This window comes from Rhinopithecus bieti, unplaced genomic scaffold, assembly GCF_001698545.2.
Source record: "Rhinopithecus bieti isolate Rb0 unplaced genomic scaffold, ASM169854v2 scaffold_13857, whole genome shotgun sequence".
In the NCBI taxonomy this organism is placed as follows: Eukaryota; Metazoa; Chordata; class Mammalia; order Primates; family Cercopithecidae; genus Rhinopithecus; species Rhinopithecus bieti.
The window spans coordinates 819,534-841,221 of NW_016807741.1; positions in this window are offsets into that span (position 1 = coordinate 819,534).

Here is a 21,688-nt window from a genome sequence, read left to right on the forward strand (position 1 = left end):
GAACTGTGAACCAATTAAACCTCTTTTCTTTATAAATTACCCAATCTCAGGTAGTTCTTTATAGCAGTGTGAGAATAAACTAATACAGGTGTGTATTTGGAAGAGCTACCCAGGTAATTCTCCCATGGGGTACCAAGACATGGGATAAAAGCATAAAAATTAAGACCCCAGTGCCAGGAGAGCTTAGGTCTAACAAGAGTAGATAGGAAACACGAACTGCAACTGGCAGTGCTGTGTGATAGGGCGGGGGTATGTAGAGAAGGCTCTAGGAACTCACGTGAAAGGGATGGTTCACCCTACATGGAGAAGGGGAGAGTCAGGAAAAGAGACAGTTGAGCTGTTCTCAATCTTAGCTGACTATTTCAAATAACCAATTAAATCAGGCTAGAGGACTCCGGGAGGGGAGTGGCGGGGGGCGGGGTTGCCCGAGTAATGAGGTGTTTTAATGGTTCTAATGGAATCAGGTTGAGAACAGCTGTCAGATTTTTTTTGAGACAGGGTCTCGCACTCGCATAGGCAGGAGTGTGGTGGCATAATCACGGCTCACTGCAGCCTCAACCTCCTGGGCTCCAGTGATCCTCCCACCTCAGGCTCCTGAGCAGCTGGGACCACCTGTGCATGCCACAACACCCAGCGAATTTTTGTGTTGTAGTTTTTTTTTTTTTTTCCTTTTTTTTTTTTTTTTTTTGAGACGGAGTCTCGCTCTGTCGCCCAGGCTGGAGTGAGTGGCCGGATCTCAGCTCACTGCAAGCTCCGCCTCCCGGGTTCACGCCATTCTCCGGCCTCAGCCTCCCGAGTAGCTGGGACCACAGGCGCCCGCCACCTCGCCCGGCTAGTTTTTTGTATTTTTAGTAGAGACGGGGTTTCACCGTGTTCGCCAGGATGGTCTCGATCTCCTGACCTCGTGATCCGCCCGTCTCGGCCTCCCAAAGTGCTGGGATTACAGGCGTGAGCCACCGCGCTCAGTCAATTTTTGTATTTTTTTCTAGAGATGAGGTTTTGGTTTTGCCATGTTGCTCAGGGTGGTCTCAAACTTCTAGGCTCAAGTGAACCACCGGCCTCAGCTCCTGAAAGTGTGGGGATTACAGGCGTGAGCCGTTGTGCCTGACCCATAAACCAGTTTTTAGAAGCCAGCTATGACACGGCTATGTTTTACAGCAATTCTGGCAGGGTAGTGATCTGCTTAAGGCTTTGTGTTCCCATGTGTGGAGGGAAGGGAGTGATTGGATTATGTGGTTGGTTTCCCCCATGCTGTTCTCACGATAGTGAGTGAATTCTCACGAGATCTGCTGGTTTTATAAATGGTAGTTTTTCCTGCTCTCTCCCACGCTCTTTCTCACCTGCCACCACGTAATAGGCACCTGCTTCGCCTTCCACCATGATTGTAAGTTTCCTGAGGATGCCCAGCCATGTGGAACAGTGAGCCAATTAAACCTCTTTCCTTTATGAATTACCTACTCTCAGGTAGTACCTTTATAGTGGTTTGAGAATGGACTAATACAGAGAGGATGAATAAAAAGAGATGGAAGAATTTCCAACATTTGGCTAAATTTATTTGGGCTATGGGGCCCCCTTTGGCCTGCAGTGGTGAAAACGCAATGGCCAGTGAATCTTAGAAAAACGATAGTTTGATAGCCACAAAAAAATGATTGTCTTCTCCATGAGACTTTTGTTTGTTTAAATAAAATGAAAGGTGATATAGTATACTTCCCTTCCAAATCCAAAGTGTGGAGTTGCCTCACCTCTAGCTAATTGAAGGTTATGAAAATAAGTGATTTCAAAAACACCTGTCCTTCCAATTCAAGAAGTAAAATCCGTCCCGTCCTCAATGTTTGTAAGAGTTTCAGGCAGTGTAAACATATTTTAAGTATCAATCCAGGCACTTGGAAAAGCAGTTCTACTAAATGAGGTAGGTCTTTGCGTTTGGACTAACGTGAGCACGGAGGGTGGCTATTTCCTTCCTTTTCCTGGCCCTGTTCCTGCCTTCCTTAAGGAGTCTTTGTATTAAATTGAAGTTTATTTTCATTATTTATAGTTTTTAATTGAACACCTTTGGTTCTGTTTTGAAATTAAAATATGGGTGAATTAAAGTTTATATTTAACCCTTTTACACCTATAATCCCAGCACTTGGACAGGAAGAGCGCTTGATACCCGGGCAACATAGCAAGACCCTATCTCTACAAAAAGTTTAAAAACTAGCTGGGTGTGGTGGCGTGCACCTGTGGTCCCAGCTACTCAGGAGCTGAGGCAGGAGGATTGAGTGAGCCCAGGAGATTGAGGTTACAGCAGCTATTTCTGTGCCACTGCACTCCAGCCTGGGCAACAGAGTGAGACCTTGTCTCAAAAAAAAAAAAAAAAAAAAAAACCCAAACAGTCTTTTAAAACCATTAAATTAAGTTGATTTTTACATGCATGTTCTTGGATTTTACCCTCCTCTTTCTTCTACTTTTGTGAATATAAGATATTCACAGATATCTCTTAGTACAAAGTACATAAACACACTGTTTCCAGATGCTTGTACAAGTTTAATGGTGGGTAGGAGCACTATAGACCTGAGTTTACAGATGCTTTGTTTTATTTTTAGACTCCTTGGATGGATTTCCTTCCTCAGTGTAATCAAGCATTCATTATATGCCCAGTAGACCAGGCCTGGGGGTGAGGGAAAGAGAGATGAATAAGCTAGACTTTGCACACTCCTGATCTTCCTACTAAATTTAAGATATAAGTATGGGAATAAAATTAGTTTTTCTATTTTAATGTAGTGAAACTGGGGCCCGAGGTTCAGGGCATCGACTGAAGCTTATAGGAGTGGATCCAATTGTTCTGTTACACGATGTGTTTCAAGAATGCCCAAGTCAGTGGGGAGGTGGCAGTAACTGATCATTTACTTTACTCTTACAGAAAAATTGACATTTCCATTTTGTACTGTTTTCTGAGCTTTTAAGCATAGACTGAAAAAAAAAAATGATAGAATGTGGTAAAGTGCTTATTAAGTGTAGGGAATCAAATATTGTATCCTTAACTGTTTCCCATTAGAAAAGACCAAAATGTTTTTTAAATGTTCACTATTTTACTTAACATCCTTTTATATTCATTACAGACCATTAAAAAGTATTAAGTGAGCCAGGGACTATTAAATTCCATATGATTGGTACTTATGTTTTTAAAATTGTAAGTGTGAGCACTGACAACAGTGTTGATGATTTTACATTTTCACATAACTACCCTCATATTTGAAGTTCCTTAACTACTAAATAATAAAACACTAAAATCCTATAAGAAATTCTGGTAAAACCCTAACCACTGTTTTATACCTTAAAATTCTCCACATATCCTAAAGGAATCCTATAATGCTTTTTTTTTGGAGATGGAGCCTCGCTCTGTCACCCAGGCTAGAGTGCAGTGGCGTGATCTTGGATCTTGGCTCACTGTAACCTCTGCCTCCCGGGTTCAAGCGATTCTCCTGCCTTAACCTCCTGAGTAGCTGGGGCTACAGGCACTTGCCACCATAACTGGCTAATTTTTTTTTTTTTTGCATTTTTAGTAGAGACAGGGTTTCACCATGTTGGCCAGGCTGTTCTTGAACTCCTGATTTCAGGTGATCCACCCGCCTTGGCCTCCCAAAGTGTTGGGATTACAGGCATGAGCCACCATGCCTGGCCAGAATCCTCTAATTCTTAATGTCTCAACTCACTCTGAAACTTCATTAAGAAAAAATGGCAACCTTAAGTTTCTGAGCTATTAGACACATTGTCATATTGTCCCTTTTTACTTATTTATTTTCTTCATGCATGCAATAAATCTTCCTTTTCTGTTAGATAGTAGAAGTGACTCCTAAAACTTTCTCAAATTAATCTAAGTACAGTGTAATTCATTAACTTCATATTTTGTGTTTTCAAAGTTGAAATTTTAGCCACAGTTGTACTAAGGATTCCACCCTATTTCCTACCCTAACCTTGACAGGTTCTCTTGTAATTCTACTTCAATTGTTGGGAATACTGGAAACAGCATGAACTTTATATTAAGGTAGGCCTGAATTAAAGTCCCAGCTTCACCACTTTTTGGCTAGGTGACTTGGGCAAATTACTTCTCTGGGTCTGTTTCCTCATGGGCAAAATGAGAATACTTTAGGAGAGTGGTAAAAATTAAGTAATAATGAGGGTTGAACTCCTAGCCCAGTGCATGGTGCAAGTAAGTTCACTGAGGTGAGTTTTATTGTCTTTTTCTGGTAAGCAGAGAAATAAACAGACAAACAAAAATCTTCTTACCTAGCACCTCTGTCTTCTAAGTCACAAATCACACTCATAGATTTTTCATCCCAAATCAGACATCTTCAAATGTGCACTCCACAAGAGCTGGCTCTGATCTCTATTCTCTAGAAAACGAGGAGCTTTGTTAACTCTCCTCTCCTTTGGGAAATGCTAGCTTTCACTTCAGAAAGCAGAATCTTAGGAGTTTGAAATAAACATTTTAAAAACCAGTTTGGTTGCAATTTTAAGTACATTAAGTTAACAGTATATTTTATTAAATTTTTTTTTTTGAGAGACTGAGTCTTGCTCTGTCGCCCAGGCTGGAGTGCAGTGGTCAATCTCAGCTCACTGCAACCCCTACCTCCCGGGTTCAAGCAATTCTTGTGCCTCAGCCTCCCAAGTAGCTGAGATTACAGGCATGCAGCACCATGCCCAGCTAAGTTTTGTATTTTTGGTAGAGACAGGATTTCACCATGTTGGCCAGGCTGGTCTTGAACTCCTGACCTCAAGTGATTCACCCGCCTCAGCCTCCAAAGTGCTGGGATTACAGGCGTGAGCCACTGTACCCAGCCAATTTTTTAAAAAAAATAATAGTGAATATTGAAGATGGGTGTTCTTATCAGTGGAAACCCATCAATGGGTATAAATGGTAAATCTGTTTGTTCTGGACTTTTATGAAATTTCCTGCCCAGAATCCTCCTCTTGGGGGCTGAACCTTCCTGGAGCCTTCTCTGAAATGTTCTGACCCAACTCATCCCCCACTACCCCAACCATAATTGATTGGCCCAAGAGAGGGCACCTGGAAGCAGAGCCAATGAGTTCTTTCTCTACAACTTTTGACCTATGGGCAAAAGAGGTCAGTTAGCATCTGGTGTCACAAACTACAGGATGTGAAATTTGAGAACAATATGGACATACTTCCTACTACCTGGATAAATCTGGTGAAACAAGTAGAGATGAAAGATGGGGAGGGGACCGGGCATGGTGGCTCACAGCTGTAATCCCAGTACTTTGGGAGGCTGAGGTGGGCAGATCCCCTGAGGTCAGGAGTTCGAGACCAGCCTGGCCAGCATGGTGAAACCCCATCTCTACTAAAAATACAAAAATTAGCTGGGCATGGTGGCGGGCACCTGTAATCCCAGCTACTCTGGAAACTGAGACAGGAGAATTGCTTGAACATAGTAGGCAGAGGTTACGGTGAACTGAGATCACACCACTGCACTCCAGCCTGGGCGACCAAGTAAGATTCTGTCTCATAAGAAGGAAAGAAGGATGGAGAGTGAATCTTGGGACTCTCAGTGCCAGTCGCCACATCCTCTCTCTCTCAAGTGAACTTGTAATTCTCCAGTAGCTGCCAGACTGGAGGGTTTGCCTTTGAGACAGGGTCTTACTCTGTCACCCAGGCTGGAGTGCAGTGGTGTGATCATGGCTGGCTTCAACCTCAGCCTCCTGGACTCAAGCAATCCTCCTGCCTCAGCCCACTAAGTAGGTGGGACTATAGGTATGCACCACCATGCCTGGCTAATTTTTGTATTTTTTGTAGATTCAGGGTTTTGCCAGGTTGCCCAGGCTGGTCTCAAGTTCCTGGGCTCAAGCGATCCACCCATCTTGGCCTCCCAAAGTGTTGTGATTACAGGTGTGAGCCACCACACCCAGCCAAGGGTTTGCTTTTCTTTTCTCCTGAGATAAAGCATTTTGAGTGTGAAAGTGGGAGATGGGGAAAAAGAGGGAAACTAAATTCTCTCTTCTTTAGGAAAATCTTCCAGAGAGGGAGGTGGTTTTAACTCAGTCAATCTACCCATAACAGAATCTAGCATCACCACAAGTTATTGGAAAGTTTGCAGATTACAGCCTACCCTAATTGATTTACTGGGTAATCTGCCTTATATATTATTCATGGCTCCTCCTCTTTGGCTCATTGGCTCATGCCATTGATAGTGTACTCATTTGGGACAAGGATCCGAAGACTAAAAGTGTGTGTTTCAGGACATGTGTAGCACAATATTTCAAAATTAAGTAAAATTACAGCTAATACTTCTTGTGTGCCTACTATGTTCTATGCACCCTTCCAAAGCTGTCTACATTTCAGCTCATTTCTCTTTTACAACCATCTCAGTCAAGGTCATTGTCATCCTTATTTTATGGTTGAAGAAACTATGGCACAGAGGGGCTAAGTAGCTTGTCCAGGGTCACCTAGGTGATGTGGGGTAGAATCAGAATTTAAATCCAGGTAGCCTGACTCCAGAATCCTTGCTCTTACTGCCCATGGGACATGGTATATGTGGTTTTCCTTTAATGACCAGATACAGCATTTGGTGCTTCATGGTAGTACTTCCTGAGCCCTATGGGATCGCTGGATTCCTCCTGGGGAGAGAAGGTGGCTTTAGACCTGCTGCCATTATCTGCCTATGGTGGTTCAAAAGCTTGGGGATTTGTCCAGCCACTGATAAAGTTTCTTGGAATAATGTAAGCTGCGGCCAAAAGAGCAGTATTCCAATTCTTCTGTATGAAATTCTGTAGAATTCTGTAAGAATTTCCTTACACACAGTAAACATCTAATACCTAATCAATGAATTAAAAATGGAGCGACAACTAGTTATAGAGACTATCTAAATGTATAATAGGGATTGGATATTGGCCATTTCTGGGTGGTAAGAATACTGATGATTTTACCTTGTTTTTCAAGTTTTTGTTTGTTTGAAATGGAGCCTCGCTCTGTCGCCCAGGCTGGAGTGATGTGTTGTGATCTCCACTCACTACAACCTCTGCCTCCTGGGTTCAAAGCAATTCTCCTGCCTCAGCCTCCTGAGTAGCTGGGATTACAGGCAACTGCCACCACGCCCAGCTAATTTTTGTATTTTTAGTAGAGACGAGGTTTCACCATGTTGGCCAGTCTGGTCTTGAACTCCTGACTTCAGGTGATCCGCCCGCCTCAGCCTCCCAAAGTGCTGGGATTACAGGCATGAACCACCACGCCTGGCCTGTGTTTCAAGTTTTTAACCAATTACATGTATCCTTATTTTCAAATCAGAAAAAAAGTATTTTTTGAGAGAAGACATTTAGATGCAATAATTATCTTGTGTAGTTTTGTTTCATTTTGTGTTTTATACTCCAAAATAAATGTTTTACTTTGCATGTTGCATGTCCTAAGTGTAAAGTTTTATGTAGATAGTCAATAATACCTGTTGTCATATTTGTTAATATATTCCATTTTCATAAGACCCTGTCATTCTTGATTTTAAAAAATCATAAAATTTAAAAATATAATAATAGATGAAACTCTTAGAATAATGGACTTACATATATGCATTAATAATATGTACCTAGTACTTTAAGACCCTCATTTTTCTTATATTTTTTGTTTCTTTCAATTCAAGCAAATGCTTCATCACCCCAGGAAGCTTTCTGCAGGCAGGAAGCAGGAAGAGTCTACGAGCTTTCCAGGCCTTTGTTTAGAAATGGCTTCATTAAGAACTGTAGGGTCTGAAGAGCAAGGGTCTTTCCAAAACAAAGAAGACCTTCCCATATGGATGACAGGAGTGAAAACTGGGGGTGTCAGAATAGCAGAGGCCTCTGTCACTCCCCTTGCGGTGCAGGGAGATGTGGTAGTATCTTGCATGGGGTGTGGTGTAATTGGAATATGGGGCCCTGGGCACTAGAGTGGTCTTGTGAATGAGTCCTGATAGCCCAATACTACTTAAAAACAGCAGACAGCAGTAGGCCTGCAGGACCTGGCACCCAGTGGTCAGAGATGAGGCTCTTATCTTTGTGTGGATGTCTGGCTCATGACCAGAAGGCACAGCCCCTTGCCAGCCTGTTATAGATTGAGATGTGACCTCTTAAAACCTACGTATTGAATGGGACTGTGTTTAGAGATCAGGTGTTTAAACAGACGTTTAAATTAAAAGGAGGTCCTGTGACTGGTCCTTCATCTAATACAATTGGTATCCCTATAAGCAGAGGAGATTCGGACACAGAAGCACATAGAGGGATGACCAGATGAGGACACAGGGAGAAGATGACATCTACAAGCCAAGGAGAGAGACCTTAGGAGAAACCAACCCCACTGACACCCTGACCTTGGACTTCCAGCCTCTGGAATGGTAAGAAAATAAGTTTCTGTTACTTAAGTCACCCAATCTGTGCTAATCTGTTACAGCAGCCTTAGCAGACTAATGCACAAGCATTCGTCCTGTGTGAGACCCCAGAATTCTCACATCCTCAGGTGGACAACCCCAGGATGACTGAGGCAGAAAGCTTGCCACTCTTGTAGCATCAGGGCCAGAATAGCAACTCAATTGTTTAATTAAAAATAAAACAATGCCTTATTTCTTCCACATCTAAATTTGCACCCTGTGAATCAAACTTATTACCCATGTTCTTTTGTTGCATGTTGATTTTGCTGTACTATATTTTGAGGAATCTGTTTTTATTTATACTTTTTTTTAATGTATCTCTCTTAGAACTCATTATTTTTTTACCCATTGTAAGGTTGTTCAAAATCACTTAGTACATTTCTTACTTTTCTAGGAAGATTGGCTATACTGATTTTTGTCTTAAGTGTTCAAAACTGCACATACTCATACACATACGCATATGCGTGCACACACACACACATTTTCTTTTATAGGAAGTCTTCAGAGGGAGGTCTCACTATAGAGGAGAGACTTAGGAGAAAGAATTGGAAGCCAAATCTCCCAGTTTTCAGCTGATTCAGCTGATAGGAGGCAGAACAAACCAACAATAAACAGGAAAAGCATTGAAAAGGACTTTGAGACCTCTGTGATTTTTATCAGCAGATGGCAAGTATAATTTAATGTACACAAACTAATAATTAATTGGAGAACAAGAAGGTCAGTCCAGTGATGTGGGCAGAAAATAATCCTCCAGCACACAGATCAAGAAAAGGATTTAGGGATTATTCTTGAAAAATCATTAAAACTATTAGTCTAGAGCATAGTTCTGGCAACAAAGGCAAATGGCGTTAGCAGAGAGAAAGCATAGAAAACCGGGGGTGGCACCTGTTATTTTGAGAAGAACTTGTTTGATCTAGTCAGGAATATCATCATGGTAGCAATTGTTATGTAAGAAAGTACTAGAAGAATGACAAAACCCAAGAATCAAATGTATCCACTTACACAGGGGACTGCATACTTCAGTGCCTTCAAGGACCAAGCACGTAGGTGAATGTGTGAAGTGACCATGGGATTGGTGACTTTTAGGAATGGCAGGAACTGAGTTAGATGGAGGGTGCTTAAAAGTTTTCAGGTTTTTGCACACACACCCACACATGCACCCACCCACCCATCCACCCACACATTGTATTGGCCAAACAAAACCTGTCTGCCTGCTCGGTTCAGCTCTTGGCTGCCAATGTAGATCTGGGACTAAGAGTTTTGTTTGGTGCCTCTCTTCTGCCTCCTCCCTACTTGGAGAGTCCCTGGAGGGCAAAGCTATGTCTTAACCTTATATCCTGCCTGCACTGTATCTCCCTCCTTACTTTGCCCAGTGAACATTGGTTCCAAGTGCTAAAATGAAGCAGGCACTCCCTGCTACATATAGCAGAAAATGGCTACTGACAATTGCTGTACCTGTTATCCAGTGGCCATGACCTCTGAAGTTGCACATCAAAAAGGGCCCATATGTGGGCCAAAAATGCCAATTCTGTGCTTTACACAGCTTCCCTAAACCTACTTTGCATGTGATGTGTAAATTATTTTTGTCTGTGTTCCATATAATGCTGCATTTTTTTTCTCTTCAGTCTATTCCTCCCACCAAACTTGGCCTTTCTTCATCCTGATCTTTCCCTTCCCATCTTTAGCATTATAAAACGGAACTTCTCTGTTGCTTTTTCCTTTTCTGCCCTGTCGTCTTGGTTCCTTTTGCTCTTTATCCTCTCTTTTTTCTCACATTTATGTTGCAACCTCAATGAATGGTATTGTCAGGGAGTGTGATTTTCTGGTTAGTAGAGTTTGTGTTGTTTAACTGACATTCTACTCCTTCAAACAGTGCAACTTTTTCTGGTGGGTAATGTTTCTGGAATAGATGGGTAGTGAAGAAGTACTTTAGGTTGATCTTTATTTATCTGTTCAAATTCTGTACTATGAGATCTATATAAAAGAATCTACATGACATATATGTAACAAATATGTAAATGATATATATAAATTATAAAGCATAATAAAATGAATACCTCTGAACCCACCTTCCATCTTAATAAGTAGAATATTGAAAATCCTGTTGACATCTTGTATTTTACTCAGTGTTTCTTTGATGCCTGCCAATCCTGCCTTAGGGTCACCATTATAAGCATCAATTATGACTGTACAATATGATGGATGTATAATGTAATGCTTTAGTCAAAATATAAAATAAGCCTCTGAGTTGCTTCTTGCATCTGTCACATCTTCTCCTTCCCAGATGTTACTGTGGTGGCATGGGCCTTGAGGAGCTCATCTATACCATGACAAGAGCACCCTCATTTGTCTCTCGGTCTCCATTTTCACTCAAGGTTGAACCAGGAGCTGGATACAGAGGCAGGCCTCTAGGAGGGTATGAGTGGGGGGATTCAGTCAATACAGACAAGAAAATATGTGTCTCAATTAGAAATATGGTATTAGTTCAGTTTTCATGCAACTCCAAATAACTAGCAAAATAGGAGTTGATTCTATTTACATGCCACATTAGTTTCCAATTGTTCTGTGACAAATTACTACAAATTAAGCATCGTAAAACAATGCACATTTATTATCTCATAGTTTGTGTTGGGCAGGATTTCAAGGCAAAGCTTAGCTGCATCCTCTGCTCAGCCTCTCATATGGCTGCAATAAAGGCATTGGCTGGGATTGCACTCTCATCTGGAGGCTCAACTGGGGAAGAATCCACTTCCAAGCTTATTCAGGTTGTTGGCAGAATTGATTTCCTTGTGGTTATATCACTGAGGGTCTCACTTTTTTTGCTAGCTAATGGCTTGAGGCTGATCCTGAGTCCTCGCGGTCACCTGCAGTTTTTCTTGTCACATGGGCTTCTTCAACATGGCTGCTTGTTTCATTGCTGCAGGGAGAGTCTCTGGCTTCTGTCTGCTAAGGTGAAGTCTTACATGATGTAACATAATCCAGGAGAGTGACATCCCATCACCTTTGTCATGTTCTGTGGGTCACAGGTCCTGCCTACCCTCAAGGGGAGGGGATGACACAGTGGCATAAACACCAGAAGGGGAATCATTGGAGGTCATCTTAGCATTCTGTCTACTACATATACCTAAGTGGACAGTGCTTTGGAGCAGGAAAACAAATCCTCATCAGGCAGATATATTTTGTTGGGGTTTCTTCCCAAAGATTTTGTGATTATAATTAACTGAAAGTTGGCATTCTACTGAAATTTTAAAACCAAATGATGCATTATGTAGTGCTGAGTATTTGGAAGGAGAGACTTATTTTATTATTTAAATTTTAAACCTTAAATATACTCCCCAAAGTGCTTTAGTTTAAAAAAGTGTAAAGTAGAACCGATGAGAGAAAAAGTATATAGTGGAGGGAACTATTTTTCCAATTTTAGAAAAGACAATTGATTCTCTTTGGGCTAGGAAAATTAATCAGTTCCTGAATATGATTTTATCAAAAGAAAATTCATTTCTCCCTGTTTCAATTAAATAAGTGTTGAACCACAAAAATACTGGTTTACAGGGATACAAATTAATTAGTTAGCCCAGTGTACCCATCAACGTTTGCTCTAACTTCCACACTGTCATCAAAGCTATCTGTCTTAAACATAAACTTGGTTTTGTCACCTTTCTGATAAAAGCCTCTGATAATTTCCCATTGCCCATAGGATCAACTTTGTCTTTTTTTTTTTTTCTGAGACGGAGTTGTGCTCTGGCACCCAGGCTGTAGTGCAGTTGGGCAATCACAGCTCACTGCAGCTTCAAACTCCTGGCTTTAAGCAATCCTTCCACCCTGGCCTCCCAAAGCTTTGGGATTACAGGCAGGAGCTACTGCACCTGGTCTTAAATCTTAAGCCTGATATTTATGAATCTTCAACAATTGGCTCCCTTCTACACTTACCATCTTCCTCTCCTTTCCTGCCTCTTGCTCCATCCAATGCTGTGGACAAACCACACAGTTTCATAAACCCCATTGCTCCTCTTTCTTGTCCTTGTCTCTGCACAGGTTATGCCCTCTACTTGGTGTGTGTCTACTTACTCTTTGGGAGTTCCAGAGACTTTGCTTCTAGGCCGCAAGGAGAGATGTATCTATTTCTCTTACCAATAGATTCCTTGGGGATGGTGCCTGACACACAGTAAGTACTCAAGTATTGCCTGAATACGTAAATCTCAGATTTCTCTTATTCAAAATGAGGGATTAGATGAAATGATGGTTCCTTATAGCTCTAAATTTTAAAAAATCATCACATGGATTAAGAGAATGTAAGAATGCATATAAATAAACTGTGTGGAAGAGATTCTAAATGCTACAGGGTTTCAGAGGAAGAAGGTATTATACTGTGCTGGAATAGTCAAGAACATTTTTTGCTAAAGGAGGTGGAATTTGAAATAGGTATTGAAAGATGAGAGGGAATTTGAGCCCTTGCTAACATTTGAGCCTTGCCTTCTTTACAGTAGGCCCTCATTAAGTTTACTGATTTGAATTGAAATGTAGACAAAGGGGGAGGAGGAAAGACTTTGCAAATGAATTAAAGCAAGACCAGGAGCTCCAGTGCAGGAATGCGCACTGGTAAATGTGGACTAGGAGGACATTTTCCTGAGCAGAGTATGTTCTGGTTAATAGTGAAAACTAATAGTGGTTCTGTAGGTTGAAGTGATATTATGGAAGATCTGAAAATGAAGGAGTGCAGTTTGGATTGGTATGGTAGGCAATAGTGAGCCATGACATCTTCTCTAAATAGGATGATATTATAGTATTTTAGGTTTATTAGTCTGATGCTAGTAAGCTGCCTGGATGGTCAAAGAAGAGAATAGTCAGGGAGATTAGGTAGGAGGCCTTAACTTGGATAAAATAGTTCCTTATATTTTACACCTCTATGATTTAGAAGATACCCACTAAGCCTACAAGAGAGGTTACCACAAGCCTTGTAGGAAGGTAGAGAAGATATTAATATTTTAGGAGATATTAATATTCTTATTTTACATGAGAACTGTGATTCAATCTGATTAGCCCAAGGTCATATAGCTGGTAAATAGTATATGGCAAACGGTGTTACTGGAACTCACACCTACTTTTTTTCTTAACTTCTGTGGATGATTCCTTTTATGTGTCAACCTGACTGGACTAAGGGATGCCCAGATGACTGCTAAAACATTATTTCTGGATGTGTCTGTGGGGGTGTTTCTACACGAGATTAACATTTGAATCTGTAGAGTGAGTAAAGAGGATCACCCTCATCAATGCATGTGGGCATCACCCAATCTGCGGAGGGTCTGAATAGGACAAAAGGCCAGAGGAAGGGCAAATGTGCTTCTGTTGCAGCTGGGACATCCATCTTCTCCCGCAGCTCTGGTTCTCAAGCCTTCAGACTCTGGGAGACTGGGGTTTACACCACTGCCCGCCCTCCCTCAGTTCTCAAGAAAGAACTGATTAAACCACTGGCTTTCTTGCAGTGATAGGTATCTCTGTCTGTCTGTCTATCTGTCTGTCTGTCTCTCTCTCTCTTAGGTTCTGTTTCTCTGAAGAACCCTAACTAATACAACTTCTAAGTCCAGTATTCCTGCCATTAAGAAAAAGAGATTTCAAACATTAAAACTGAGGAAACTATGCAACTTTATAAGGTATGTGAATTAGCAAAATGTAGTGGAAAGAGCCGTGGCCCAGATATCAGACATTTAAATCCTAGTCCTCAGACTAAGGCAACAAGTGTGGCCTTCAATAGAAACATTCTTCTGTGGTCAGCTTCCTTTTCATCATCTCTCACAGGGGAATTGTGCTCCAGTTCATTCTGGCTCACTCGTCTTGGAATTTATGTGTCATCAGCTAGAAGTTTCATGACCCAGTGAAGCTGGCATCATGGCAGCACAAACAAAGAAAAACGAAAAACTGGAGGAGATGGTTCATTTTAGGGCCAAGGGTGATGAGTTCAGGTTTGCACATTAGGAAAAAGCTACAGAGCGTGGTGGACAGAATCATGGCCCGTTAAAGATGACCAGAACCGAATCCCCCAAATCTGTGACTATGTTACCTTATGTGGCAAAAGAAACTTTGTAGATGTGGTTGATTCAAGGATTTTGAGGTGGGGAGATTATCCTAAGTTATATGGGTGGGTCCTAAAAAAAATAGAAAGGCAAGTCAGAGTTAGAAAAGGAGATGCAGAGGCAGAAGTGGAGGTTGGAGTGAAGCAGTTTCCCTCTTTGAAGACGGAAATGGGGCAGGCTATAAAACCTAGAAAAGACAGGAAAATGGATTTCTCTCCTAGAGCCTCCAGAAGGAACACAGCTCTGCTGACACTTTATTTTGTTTTACTTTATTTTTATTTTTTGAGACATCTCACTCTGTCACCCAGGCTGGAGTGTAGTAGTGTGATCATTCCTCACTACAGCCTTGAACTCCTGGGCTCAAGAGATCCTCCCACCTCAGCCTCCCTAGTAGAAGGGACTACAGGCATGTGACACCATGCCCAGATAGTTTCTTTAGTTTTTGTAGACACGGGGTCTTGCTGTATTGCCAGGATTGGTCTCTAACTTCTGGGTTCACGTGATCCTCCTGCCTCAGCCTCCCTAAGTGTTGGGAATATGGGCGTGAGCCACTGTGCCCAGCCAACACCTTGATTTTAGCTCCGTAAGACCCCTCTTGGAGTTCTGGTTCTCCAAGACTGTCAGATGAACTTGTAATGTTCTGAGCCACCACGTTTTTGGTAATTCGTTACAGTAGCCATAGAAAGCAAATAGCAGAAGTGACTAGGGAGGGAGGATGAATATTTTTTGAGCCCTTCATGTACATCAGGCATTGAAGTCACAATCAACTGGTGGGGGAAACGGTGTGCTCATCATTTCATGTATTAGGAAAATAAACCTAAGAGCAGAAGTAACTTGCCCAAAGTGACACAGTCAGGAATTGAGACTGGGGGCTGTGTGCGTGCTTACGCATCACGCATATGCTGTGCCGAAAGGCAAAAGCCCGCAAGGCGCCTACACAGCGACATAATCACACGATGCTGGAAAATTGGGAAAAAATGTGTATTGTACAAAGCAATGGAACAGGGAGTTGGCAATGGGGAAGACCTTCAAGTGAATGGCCAGGACCAACTATGTATCAGTAGCAGGTGCTTTTTACACATGCTATTTCATGAAACAGAAAACACCCCACAAGGTAAATTTTATTCTCCTTATATTTATGGTTGACAAAGGGAGGCTTCAATTTAGAAAGTACCTTGCCCCAAGTACTACAGCTAGTTAATGCCAGAGCTAAGATTTAAATACAGAGCCTGCCTCCTGTGATTAAGAAAAACAAAACTTTTTTTATTTTAAAAAAGGAAGACCCAGAGAAGGGCATAATTTAACCATCACTTGGAAGTATATGACCCCACCACACAGAGAAGATCAAAGTTAGCTTCGTGGCATGAATATTTATATAATTATTTGTTCTCCAGGTGTTTAGCACAGTCCTGGGTGTATTATAGGCACCCAGTGTATACTTGTGGAGTGAAATCTGACAGTGGGACAGAGGGGCTTCTGTGTAAGGTTAACTAAAAAGGCTAAAACCCTTAAAGTCTAGATGATGAAGGCTGAGCTCTGATGGGGCTCAAATATAACAAAGTCCATTCTCCCTTTGAAGCATTTCAGCAGGATGAATGAATCACCAGTCTCCTCCCTTTCTCCCCTTCCTGACTGCCCAAAGCACATACCCTACACCAAGCCCTTGCACCCTTAGCACTTTACTTCACCTTGCTGTCTTGACTGTGGGGTCTCCCACTGCCTCCAGCATCAAGCCTAACTTTCTAGGGCTCCATAGCCTTCTCCCTACCTGCATCTTCCCTCTCTAGCCTCACCCCTTGTCTGTGCACAACCTTGTCTCTGGTCAGCCTGATGCCCTGATGGGAGACCGTGGAATCCTTGTCTCACATCCATCCCTCCTCTTACCTACATCTCTCTCCAGAGCGCCAGCATTTTGGTGAACTCACCCTGCACCCCTTGACACCTTCTTTAACTCTTCCTGCTCCTCTCCCTAATTATTTTGTTACTATTGCTGGTACCACTCCATTTGCACTTAGAATAAAATAAAAACTCCTTAGCACAATTGGAATGCCTCTTTCTTCCATCTCAGTCTCCCTTGGATCCCCTCTCCTTTTTGCCTATGACGTCACATACTGGCCTCCCTCAGGTCCAGGAGCTCACAGCTCAGGCCCTGACATGGGTATCTTTCTGCATTTGGACCCTGCCATCACCAAAAATAGTCCCTCCTGTTTCAATTACAACTTAAATGTCACCTTAGAGTTGGCTTCCTGATTCCTCATGTTTCAGTAAATCCCATTTTGTTTAAACCTCTTAGTTTTAAAAAAATCTTTTATAAATGCTTTCTTGTTTTCATCTTTATAATTATTCATTTGTATGTTTAGTTGATCACTATCTACCACTTCCCCTAGAGTCAGCTCCATAAACAATGTGTTTTGTTTTCAGCACCTAGCATGGTGCCTGACATGTAGTAGGTGCTTATATATTTGTTCACAAATGAATATCTTATGTTAAACTCTCTAGTCACTAATTGTGCTATAAATTTGAGCATCACTTCATGACTTATTTATAATGCTGTTTTGTTGACTCATGTTGGTGGGTGTCTATTTCCTGTCTTCAATAGGACTGTACATTGCAGAAATGATCTCTTATATTTCTCTGCACCAAAGGAAGTTAGATGCAAAGAATGAATGAAGTTAGACTTAATTTGGTGTCTGTCACATTCTGAAATACTATAACCAGGATAAGTGTCTAAACTTGAAGGAGACACCACAGTGGGGTTTCATGTTATTTTGGGTCCTGGTAGTATTGGGTGGGATCTAAGGTCTGCACTGAGCCTAAGAACTGTGTATACCTCAAATTTTCTTTGCATTGGAGACATATCACTTGGCCAAAAGACCAAATGAGCCAGCATCAGATACAATCTTGTATCTTTGGTTGAGGACCAGAGAAAAGACTTGGCTTGAAATGGGAGGGCATGTGGGAGGACAAACACAAATCTTTAAGTCCTAGAATCCCACTTTGCCTGGGAAGACAATCATATTAGAAACTAAGGAACAGAGGTCTACAGTGTTCTATTTCTCATTTCACACTCAACCTGGGGATATGTGCTCTATGCTCATTCTCAGAAGTAGCCTGTATGATTTGATTTGTTATTGCTTGATCCCTCCCTCCCTCCTCTCTTTCTTTCTCCTTCCTTCCTTCCTTCCTTCCTTCCTTCCTTCCTTCCTTCCTCCCTCCCTCCCTCCCTCCCTCCCTCCCTCTCTTTCTTTCTGAGACAACGTTTCATTCTGTTGTCCAGGCTGGAGTGCAGTGGCAGAATCACAGCTCACTGAAGCCTCGACCTCCTGGGCTCAAGTGATCCTCCCACCTCAGCCCTCCAAGTACCTGGGACTATGGGTGCACACCACCATGCCAGGCTAATTTTTAAATTTGTTTTTGCAAAGACAGGGTCTTGCTATGTTGCCTGGGCTAGTTTCCAGCTCCTGGGTTCAAGAGATCCTTCCGCCTTGGCCTCCCAAAGTGTTGGGATTACAGGCATGAGCCACTGCACCTGGCTATCCTTATTTTCTTTTGGTTGGGCATGATTAGTTGACTTCACATACAGTAAGTGTATGTATGATAAAGTTACACTGTACTCTACTCTTTGGGGAGTTAATACCTGAAGCTTGTTATCCTTACTTAGACAATACAGTGGATAAAAATATAAAGAAGGTCAAGAAGGGTTTAAATCAATTCACAGATGTCAGAGTTATAACTAGTTCTTAAGAGACAAAAAAATTTACCAAATACTCAGTGATGTTACTGTTAGAAAATACAGATGTTCCTACCCCCCATTCCTACCAATCTCTGTGACACTACATATATGTGCACATTCCCTCCAAACATTCCCCCCAAACATTCATCTTTCTCCCATCCCTGTCCCTACTCACACCATTTCTCTCCACCATTACCACCACCCTACAGGTAATCACTTTGTTTCTTAGGTATCTTTCCAGAGTTGCTTTATGCAAATACAAACAAATAACAACAAAAAAACCTTATCTCTTCCCCTTTCTTACAGAAAAGGTAGCATGTTCTATTGTTTTGCACTTTGAGTTTTGTGTAAGAAAGCATCCTGCAACTCTTTGTATATCATTAAAAAGAAAACTATCATTTTTTAACATCACTGCACCATATTCTGTTGTGTGGATGTACCATAATTTAACTAGTTCCCCTTTGGGTGGACTTGTGGGTTTTTCCCCTCCATTCTTTCTCTCAATTGTAAGCAATGCTAAATGAATAATCTTGTACACACGTACTTTCTGACATCTATGTATTTATCTGTAAGATAAAGTCCCACAAAAAGGACGGCTATCTCAAAGGGTACCTGCATTTGAAATTTTGGTAAGTAGTGCCAAATTCCCTTTCATAAAGATTGTACTGTTTTGTATCACCAGCAACAAGGTATGAGAGCGCTTGCTAGCACTTCAATCCTTAACGTCGAATATAGAAATGTAGCTTCTAGGGATAACGGGTTCTATGAGCTTACTCCTCAGCACTCAAAGAAGTCCTGTTTCTATAGAAGTCAATAAGATACAAGGCACAGAATTGATGAGGGTACCATCCACCTACTCTTTTGAAGCTTTATGTAGGCTCAAACTAGGAAAATCTTATGAAAAATATATAACACAGCCTCTTTGTAACGCTTTTGCTGAGGCCTATCCCCATATTGGAATTGAAGTGTTATGTCTCCTAGTTGCATACCAGCATTGTAATAGGGTCCCTACTTTGACTAACACAGTAACACTAATTTCATTTGGAAGTGCCAATAGCTGCCTGGCCCAGGGCAATGGCAGGGTAAGTAGCAGGCTTTAGAATTATATCTGCCTGGATTCTAATCTATGGGTCCCCTTACCCATGTGACTCTGGGTAACCCATTTGGCAGACCCGAGTCTGTTTTCTAGACCATTAAAATGGGAATACTAATCCTCATGCCTTTTTGGACTGCCATATAATTAAAAGGAGTCATGTATGGGAGACTGTTTAGTACATACTAGCATTCAACACTAACTTTCCTTGTTGCCTTTCTGAAAATAGAGAATTGGGAAGAAAAACCCCAAAGGGCTTCTAAACATTTAAAATTTATGTCACAATTTCTGTATGTTAAAGCTTTCTTACTTTACTCACAGAAGAGGCTCTAAAAATCTATTTAGTATTATTTTACATGTAACTCCAATATGCTTTGTTGTTTGGCTTCTCTGTCTATATTAAAGAGTAAATACAGGGGCCAAAGTTTTTAATTGACTGAATAAATTTAAAAAAGCAGAGATTAAAAAATATTGTTAGAAAAAACCACCACTGCTATCACCACCACCAGCAACCTCAACAACAGTGGTGTGGTGCTTAGCAGGCCGGAGCAGGCACATAAATTGTTAGAGCCTCTTAGCATAAGGCCACTTCAAGGTCAAGTTGTCAAGAAAAGGTCAACTTTCTGCCTAATGTGCAGAGAGCAAGCCAATGGGCAATGTATTTCTTTCACTTTCCCCCCAATTTAACTAAAGTTTTGAGGTATCTCTGTAATTAATGATTGAATTTTATGGAGATTTACATCATAAAATGTAAAATACCATTTTTTTGGCACCTAAAGGTTAAATTTCAGTTATCTGGAAAATTAATTTGCACTAATGTAATCAATACTTATTGAGTGCCCACTATGTGTTCAGCATTGTGCTAAGTGCTGGCTTACTTAGAACAAAAACCACCCCCAAAATTCTAGGTAAAATGTGCCATCCAATGCATAGTCCAGATTTATGTTAACTTTTCAGTGAGTCTTCATGAGAAGTTTATTATAACTGATTTTAATTTTAGAGCCTTCTGCGTTCTATAATGTATCCTTCTTCCAAAGAAAGTAGAAGGATAAAATTGTTGAAACAGCAAATGTAAAGTTGAAATCACTTGACCGTCTGATAATCTTATATATCTACTTGAAACTTCAATTGTAATAAACACTTTTGACTCATAAGCTCATTTGTCAGCCTTATATAGTGAGTGTAATTTACTTAGCTAATTTCACTCGTAGATTATGTTCTTTCAGGGCACAGAGAAATAGGAATCATAAATATGCCATTACTGCCTGCTTTTGTATCTCATTTCACAGCCTCATAGCTCAGAGAAAATATATTTGAAAGCACAAATTAATTGCACCTATTTTCTAGAAGCATTTTAAAATGCTTTCTTTTATTAGAGATACCAAATACACTCAGTGATAGAATTTAAGTAGATACATGTTGGTATTATGCAAACATAATAATAACAATGGTAATAATAATAGCAGTTACTCTCTAGTGCTTAACTGCCTATCAGGTATCATATTGAGATCCTTGAAAGGATTACTGCCTTTAATCTGCCCATAAACTTTTCAGAAAAGTCACTGTTGTTATTCCCATTATATAAAGGTGAAAACTGATATTTGAAGAGATAATCTTGCTCACATTATTCATGTTACTACTTTAGTGAAATTGGGGTCCATACTTGGACAACCCTACTCTATATTTATGCCGTGTAAAATGTTATTCATTCAAATTCAGCAAAGAAACGGAATCCCATCTATATGCAGAAATAATCTTTACCTGCTGGCCTTAAGTTTTACTACCATAGGGAGTATGAGGCTTCAATCATAGCATGAAATACACGGATACAGTTATATGGCTTGTTTCTAAAAGTTGATTTTGCAATCACTCCCTTCTTCCCAATGTATGGGAATAAAAATTCACTATTAGTACTTTTTCTAAAGTCTTCAGAGATTTTATACTGGCATGTATACTCATGAAAAGCTGTGTCCTAAAATGTAGTATCCCCATCTACCCTGCCACTCCCAAAATTCATAGGTGCCATAGTATTCAATAGTATCAAAGTAACTATTGAAGCTGCCAAAGGCACCTTTCTTCCATAGAACCTCCAGCCATACAAATATTACCTAATTTGTACTCTTAACATTCTAAAGACAGTTATTGGCATTATTAGAAGACTTTATTGAAGGGAGAAGTAGACAGAATCACAAAAATGAGTTCAAAAATCTAGGGAGGTCAAGGAGAAAATCCAGGGACTTTTTTCCCCCTCATTCTTTTTTTTTAACTTCAAAATGTTCATTTCATCTGATCAGGAACAACTGTAACCATGTAGCTTGCCCTATTTTGGCTATCTGGCTTCAAAAATACTTTCACTGGAAGATCATTGTAATTCAAATCCATTCGGTGCTGATTCACTTTTGTAATT